Raw genomic sequence first — 8,764 nt, forward strand, 5'->3', positions numbered from 1 at the left:
AGGATGGTACCGATCGATGCGCGCAACCCCATTTAGTGGGGGTAGAGCCTACTTGCAAGTCTCTCCGACCTTCACAAAAAAAGTTATTCAAGAATATCTCCTCAGATTTGGGGGAATTTCGTCGGTCGACCTCTTCCGAAGGTTGTACAAGCTCGGGGATGGTACCAATCGATCCGCAGGACCCAAATTAGTCCAGATGCAACCACTTTCCAAGTCTCTCCGACCTTCACAAAAAAAGTTATTCAAGAATATCTCTTTCTCCTATGTGCTTTCATCCCTAACCCCAACCCTAACCCTTCCGAAAGTCGGAGAAGCTCAAGGATGGTACCGATCGATGCGCGCTACCCCATTTAGTGGGGGTAGAGCCTACTTGCAAGTCTCTCCGACCTTCACAAAAAAAGTTATTCAAGAATATCTCTTTCTCCTATGTGCTTTCATCCCTAACCCTAACCCTAACCCTTCCGAAAGTCGGAGAAGCTCAAGGATGGTACTGATCGATGCGCGCTACCCCATTTAGTGGGGGTAGAGCCTACTTGCAAGTCTCTCCGACCTTCACAAAAAAAGTTATTCAAGAATATCTCTTTCTCCTATGTGCTTTCATCCCTAACCCTAACCCTAACCCTTCCGAAAGTCGGAGAAGCTCAAGGATGGTACCGATCGATGCGCGCTACCCCATTTAGTGGGGGTAGAGCCTACTTGCAAGTCTCTCCGACCTTCACAAAAAAAGTTATTCAAGAATATCTCTTTCTCCTATGTGCTTTCATCCCTAACCCTAACCCTAACCCTTCCGAAAGTCGGAGAAGCTCAAGGATGGTACCGATCGATGCGCGCTACCCCATTTAGTGGGGGTAGAGCCTACTTGCAAGTCTCTCCGACCTTCACAAAAAAAGTTATTCAAGAATATCTCTTTCTCCTATGTGCTTTCATCCCTAACCCTAACCCTAACCCTTCCGAAAGTCGGAGAAGCTCAAGGATGGTACCGATCGATGCGCGCAACCCCATTTAGTGGGGGTAGAGCCTACTTGCAAGTCTCTCCGACCTTCACAAAAAAAGTTATTCAAGAATATCTCCTCAGATTTGGGGGAATTTCGTCGGTCGACCTCTTTCGAAGGTCGTACAAGCTCGGGGATGGTACCAATCGATCCGCAGGACCCAAATTAGTCCAGATGCAACCACTTTCCAAGTCTCTCCGACCTTCACAAAAAAAGTTATTCAAGAATATCTCTTTCTCCTATGTGCTTTCATCCCTAACCCTAACCCTTCCGAAAGTCGGAGAAGCTCAAGGATGGTACCGATCGATGCGCGCTACCCCATTTAGTGGGGGTAGAGCCTACTTGCAAGTCTCTCAGACCTTCACAAAAAAAGTTATTCAAGAATATCTCCTCAGATTTGGGGGAATTTCGTCGGTCGACCTCTTCCGAAGGTCGTACAAGCTCGGGGATGGTACCAATCGATCCGCAGGACCCAAATTAGTCCAGATGCAACCACTTTTCAAGTCTCTCCGACCTTCACAAAAAAAGTTATTCAAGAATATCTCTTTCTCCTATGTGCTTTCATCCCTAACCCTAACCCTAACCCTTCCGAAAGTCGGAGAAGCTCAAGGATGGTACCGATCGATGCGCGCTACCCCATTTAGTGGGGGCAGAGCCTACTTGCAAGTCTCTCCGACCTTCACAAAAAAAGTTATTCAAGAATATCTCTTTCTCCTATGTGCTTTCATCCCTAACCCTAACCCTAACCCTTCCGAAAGTCGGAGAAGCTCAAGGATGGTACCGATCGATGCGCGCTACCCCATTTAGTGGGGGTAGAGCCTACTTGCAAGTCTCTCCGACCTTCACAAAAAAAGTTATTCAAGAATATCTCTTTCTCCTATGTGCTTTCATCCCTAACCATAACCCTAACCCTTCCGAAAGTCGGAGAAGCTCAAGGATGGTACCGATCGATGCGCGCTACCCCATTTAGTGGGGGTAGAGCCTACTTGCAAGTCTCTCCGACCTTCACAAAAAAAGTTATTCAAGAATATCTCTTTCTCCTATGTGCTTTCATCCCTAACCCTAACCCTAACCCTTCCGAAAGTCGGAGAAGCTCAAGGATGGTACCGATCGATGCGCGCAACCCCATTTAGTGGGGGTAGAGCCTACTTGCAAGTCTCTCCGACCTTCACAAAAAACGTTATTCAAGAATATCTCCTCAGATTTGGGGGAATTTCGTCGGTCGACCTCTTCCGAAGGTTGTACAAGCTCGGGGATGGTACCAATCGATCCGCAGGACCCAAATTAGTCCAGATGCAACCACTTTCCAAGTCTCTCCGACCTTCACAAAAAAAGTTATTCAAGAATATCTCTTTCTCCTATGTGCTTTCATCCCTAACCCCAACCCTAACCCTTCCGAAAGTCGGAGAAGCTCAAGGATGGTACCGATCGATGCGCGCTACCCCATTTAGTGGGGGTAGAGCCTACTTGCAAGTCTCTCCGACCTTCACAAAAAAAGTTATTCAAGAATATCTCTTTCTCCTATGTGCTTTCATCCCTAACCCTAACCCTAACCCTTCCGAAAGTCGGAGAAGCTCAAGGATGGTACCGATCGATGCGCGCTACCCCATTTAGTGGGGGTAGAGCCTACTTGCAAGTCTCTCCGACCTTCACAAAAAAAGTTATTCAAGAATATCTCTTTCTCCTATGTGCTTTCATCCCTAACCCTAACCCTAACCCTTCCGAAAGTCGGAGAAGCTCAAAGATGGTACCGATCGATGCGCGCTACCCCATTTAGTGGGGGTAGAGCCTACTTGCAAGTCTCTCCGACCTTCACAAAAAAAGTTATTCAAGAATATCTCCTCAGATTTGGGGGAATTTCGTCGGTCGACCTCTTCCGAAGGTCGTACAAGCTCGGGGATGGTACCAATCGATCCGCAGGACCCAAATTAGTCCAGATGCAACCACTTTCCAAGTCTCTCCGACCTTCACAAAAAAAGTTATTCAAGAATATCTCTTTCTCCTATGTGCTTTCATCCCTAACCCTAACCCTAACCCTTCCGAAAGTCGGAGAAGCTCAAGGATGGTACCGATCGATGCGCGCTACCCCATTTAGTGGGGGTAGAGCCTACTTGCAAGTCTCTCCGACCTTCACAAAAAAAGTTATTCAAGAATATCTCTTTCTCCTATGTGCTTTCATCCCTAACCCTAACCCTAACCCTTCCGAAAGTCGGAGAAGCTCAAGGATGGTACCGATCGATGCGCGCAACCCCATTTAGTGGGGGTAGAGCCTACTTGCAAGTCTCTCCGACCTTCACAAAAAAAGTTATTCAAGAATATCTCCTCAGATTTGGGGGAATTTCGTCGGTCGACCTCTTCCGAAGGTCGTACAAGCTCGGGGATGGTACCAATCGATCCGCAGGACCCAAATTAGTCCAGATGCAACCACTTTCCAAGTCTCTCCGACCTTCACAAAAAAAGTTATTCAAGAATATCTCTTTCTCCTATGTGCTTTCATCCCTAACCCTAACCCTAACCCTTCCGAAAGTCGGAGAAGCTCAAGGATGGTACCGATCGATGCGCGCTACCCCATTTAGTGGGGGTAGAGCCTACTTGCAAGTCTCTCCGACCTTCACAAAAAAAGTTATTCAAGAATATCTCTTTCTCCTATGTGCTTTCATCCCTAACCCTAACCCTAACCCTTCCGAAAGTCGGAGAAGCTCAAGGATGGTACCGATCGATGCGCGCAACCCCATTTAGTGGGGGTAGAGCCTACTTGCAAGTCTCTCCGACCTTCACAAAAAAAGTTATTCAAGAATATCTCCTCAGATTTGGGGGAATTTCGTCGGTCGACCTCTTCCGAAGGTCGTACAAGCTCGGGGATGGTACCAATCGATCCGCAGGACCCAAATTAGTCCAGATGCAACCACTTTCCAAGTCTCTCCGACCTTCACAAAAAAAGTTATTCAAGAATATCTCTTTCTCCTATGTGCTTTCATCCCTAACCCCAACCCTAACCCTTCCGAAAGTCGGAGAAGCTCAAGGATGGTACCGATCGATGCGCGCTACCCCATTTAGTGGGGGTAGAGCCTACTTGCAAGTCTCTCCGACCTTCACAAAAAAAGTTATTCAAGAATATCTCTTTCTCCTATGTGCTTTCATCCCTAACCCTAACCCTAACCCTTCCGAAAGTCGGAGAAGCTCAAGGATGGTACCGATCGATGCGTGCTACCCCATTTAGTGGGGGTAGAGCCTACTTGCAAGTCTCTCCGACCTTCACAAAAAAAGTTATTCAAGAATATCTCTTTCTCCTATGTGCTTTCATCCCTAACCCTAACCCTAACCCTTCCGAAAGTCGGAGAAGCTCAAGGATGGTACCGATCGATGCGCGCTACCCCATTTAGTGGGGGTAGAGCCTACTTGCAAGTCTCTCCGACCTTCACAAAAAAAGTTATTCAAGAATATCTCTTTCTCCTATGTGCTTTCATCCCTAACCCTAACCCTAACCCTTCCGAAAGTCGGAGAAGCTCAAGGATGGTACCGATCGATGCGCGCTACCCCATTTAGTGGGGGTAGAGCCTACTTGCAAGTCTCTCCGACCTTCACAAAAAAAGTTATTCAAGAATATCTCTTTCTCCTATGTGCTTTCATCCCTAACCCTAACCCTAACCCTTCCGAAAGTCGGAGAAGCTCAAGGATGGTACCGATCGATGCGCGCAACCCCATTTAGTGGGGGTAGAGCCTACTTGCAAGTCTCTCCGACCTTCACAAAAAAAGTTATTCAAGAATATCTCCTCAGATTTGGGGGAATTTCGTCGGTCGACCTCTTTCGAAGGTCGTACAAGCTCGGGGATGGTACCAATCGATCCGCAGGACCCAAATTAGTCCAGATGCAACCACTTTCCAAGTCTCTCCGACCTTCACAAAAAAAGTTATTCAAGAATATCTCTTTCTCCTATGTGCTTTCATCCCTAACCCTAACCCTTCCGAAAGTCGGAGAAGCTCAAGGATGGTACCGATCGATGCGCGCTACCCCATTTAGTGGGGGTAGAGCCTACTTGCAAGTCTCTCAGACCTTCACAAAAAAAGTTATTCAAGAATATCTCCTCAGATTTGGGGGAATTTCGTCGGTCGACCTCTTCCGAAGGTCGTACAAGCTCGGGGATGGTACCAATCGATCCGCAGGACCCAAATTAGTCCAGATGCAACCACTTTCCAAGTCTCTCCGACCTTCACAAAAAAAGTTATTCAAGAATATCTCTTTCTCCTATGTGCTTTCATCCCTAACCCTAACCCTAACCCTTCCGAAAGTCGGAGAAGCTCAAGGATGGTACCGATCGATGCGCGCTACCCCATTTAGTGGGGGCAGAGCCTACTTGCAAGTCTCTCCGACCTTCACAAAAAAAGTTATTCAAGAATATCTCTTTCTCCTATGTGCTTTCATCCCTAACCCTAACCCTAACCCTTCCGAAAGTCGGAGAAGCTCAAGGATGGTACCGATCGATGCGCGCTACCCCATTTAGTGGGGGTAGAGCCTACTTGCAAGTCTCTCCGACCTTCACAAAAAAAGTTATTCAAGAATATCTCTTTCTCCTATGTGCTTTCATCCCTAACCCTAACCCTAACCCTTCCGAAAGTCGGAGAAGCTCAAGGATGGTACCGATCGATGCGCGCTACCCCATTTAGTGGGGGTAGAGCCTACTTGCAAGTCTCTCCGACCTTCACAAAAAAAGTTATTCAAGAATATCTCTTTCTCCTATGTGCTTTCATCCCTAACCCTAACCCTAACCCTTCCGAAAGTCGGAGAAGCTCAAGGATGGTACCGATCGATGCGCGCAACCCCATTTAGTGGGGGTAGAGCCTACTTGCAAGTCTCTCCGACCTTCACAAAAAAAGTTATTCAAGAATATCTCCTCAGATTTGGGGGAATTTCGTCGGTCGACCTCTTCCGAAGGTCGTACAAGCTCGGGGATGGTACCAATCGATCCGCAGGACCCAAATTAGTCCAGATGCAACCACTTTCCAAGTCTCTCCGACCTTCACAAAAAAAGTTATTCAAGAATATCTCTTTCTCCTATGTGCTTTCATCCCTAACCCCAACCCTAACCCTTCCGAAAGTCGGAGAAGCTCAAGGATGGTACCGATCGATGCGCGCTACCCCATTTAGTGGGGGTAGAGCCTACTTGCAAGTCTCTCCGACCTTCACAAAAAAAGTTATTCAAGAATATATCTTTCTCCTATGTGCTTTCATCCCTAACCCTAACCCTAACCCTTCCGAAAGTCGGAGAAGCTCAAGGATGGTACCGATCGATGCGCGCTACCCCATTTAGTGGGGGTAGAGCCTACTTGCAAGTCTCTCCGACCTTCACAAAAAAAGTTATTCAAGAATATCTCTTTCTCCTATGTGCTTTCATCCCTAACCCTAACCCTAACCCTTCCGAAAGTCGGAGAAGCTCAAGGATGGTACCGATCGATGCGCGCTACCCCATTTAGTGGGGGTAGAGCCTACTTGCAAGTCTCTCCGACCTTCACAAAAAAAGTTATTCAAGAATATCTCTTTCTCCTATGTGCTTTCATCCCTAACCCTAACCCTAACCCTTCCGAAAGTCGGAGAAGCTCAAGGATGGTACCGATCGATGCGCGCTACCCCATTTAGTGGGGGTAGAGCCTACTTGCAAGTCTCTCCGACCTTCACAAAAAAAGTTATTCAAGAATATCTCCTCAGATTTGGGGGAATTTCGTCGGTCGACCTCTTCCGAAGGTCGTACAAGCTCGGGGATGGTACCAATCGATCTGCAGGACCCAAATTAGTCCAGATGCAACCACTTTCCAAGTCTCTCCGACCTTCACAAAAAAAGTTATTCAAGAATATCTCTTTCTCCTATGTGCTTTCATCCCTAACCCTAACCCTAACCCTTCCGAAAGTCGGAGAAGCTCAAGGATGGTACCGATCGATGCGCGCTACCCCATTTAGTGGGGGTAGAGCCTACTTGCAAGTCTCTCCGACCTTCACAAAAAAAGTTATTCAAGAATATCTCTTTCTCCTATGTGCTTTCATCCCTAACCCTAACCCTAACCCTTCCGAAAGTCGGAGAAGCTCAAGGATGGTACCGATCGATGCGCGCAACCCCATTTAGTGGGGGTAGAGCCTACTTGCAAGTCTCTCCGACCTTCACAAAAAAAGTTATTCAAGAATATCTCCTCAGATTTGGGGGAATTTCGTCGGTCGACCTCTTCCGAAGGTCGTACAAGCTCGGGGATGGTACCAATCGATCCGCAGGACCCAAATTAGTCCAGATGCAACCACTTTCCAAGTCTCTCCGACCTTCACAAAAAAAGTTATTCAAGAATATCTCTTTCTCCTATGTGCTTTCATCTCTAACCCCAACCCTAACCCTTCCGAAAGTCGGAGAAGCTCAAGGATGGTACCGATCGATGCGCGCTACCCCATTTAGTGGGGGTAGAGCCTACTTGCAAGTCTCTCCGACCTTCACAAAAAAAGTTATTCAAGAATATCTCTTTCTCCTATGTGCTTTCATCCCTAACCCTAACCCTAACCCTTCCGAAAGTCGGAGAAGCTCAAGGATGGTACCGATCGATGCGCGCTACCCCATTTAGTGGGGGTAGAGCCTACTTGCAAGTCTCTCCGACCTTCACAAAAAAAGTTATTCAAGAATATCTCTTTCTCCTATGTGCTTTCATCCCTAACCCTAACCCTAACCCTTCCGAAAGTCGGAGAAGCTCAAGGATGGTACCGATCGATGCGCGCTACCCCATTTAGTGGGGGTAGAGCCTACTTGCAAGTCTCTCCGACCTTCACAAAAAAAGTTATTCAAGAATATCTCTTTCTCCTATGTGCTTTCATCCCTAACCCTAACCCTAACCCTTCCGAAAGTCGGAGAAGCTCAAGGATGGTACCGATCGATGCGCGCAACCCCATTTAGTGGGGGTAGAGCCTACTTGCAAGTCTCTCCGACCTTCACAAAAAAAGTTATTCAAGAATATCTCCTCAGATTTGGGGGAATTTCGTCGGTCGACCTCTTTCGAAGGTCGTACAAGCTCGGGGATGGTACCAATCGATCCGCAGGACCCAAATTAGTCCAGATGCAACCACTTTCCAAGTCTCTCCGACCTTCACAAAAAAAGTTATTCAAGAATATCTCTTTCTCCTATGTGCTTTCATCCCTAACCCTAACCCTTCCGAAAGTCGGAGAAGCTCAAGGATGGTACCGATCGATGCGCGCTACCCCATTTAGTGGGGGTAGAGCCTACTTGCAAGTCTCTCAGACCTTCACAAAAAAAGTTATTCAAGAATATCTCCTCAGATTTGGGGGAATTTCGTCGGTCGACCTCTTCCGAAGGTCGTACAAGCTCGGGGATGGTACCAATCGATCCGCAGGACCCAAATTAGTCCAGATGCAACCACTTTCCAAGTCTCTCCGACCTTCACAAAAAAAGTTATTCAAGAATATCTCTTTCTCCTATGTGCTTTCATCCCTAACCCTAACCCTAACCCTTCCGAAAGTCGGAGAAGCTCAAGGATGGTACCGATCGATGCGCGCTACCCCATTTAGTGGGGGCAGAGCCTACTTGCAAGTCTCTCCGACCTTCACAAAAAAAGTTATTCAAGAATATCTCTTTCTCCTATGTGCTTTCATCCCTAACCCTAACCCTAACCCTTCCGAAAGTCGGAGAAGCTCAAGGATGGTACCGATCGATGCGCGCTACCCCATTTAGTGGGGGTAGAGCCTACTTGCAAGTCTCTCCGACCTTCACAAAAAAAGTTATTCAAG

This window comes from Limanda limanda, unplaced genomic scaffold, assembly GCF_963576545.1.
Source record: "Limanda limanda unplaced genomic scaffold, fLimLim1.1 SCAFFOLD_25, whole genome shotgun sequence".
Taxonomy (NCBI): Eukaryota; Metazoa; Chordata; class Actinopteri; order Pleuronectiformes; family Pleuronectidae; genus Limanda; species Limanda limanda.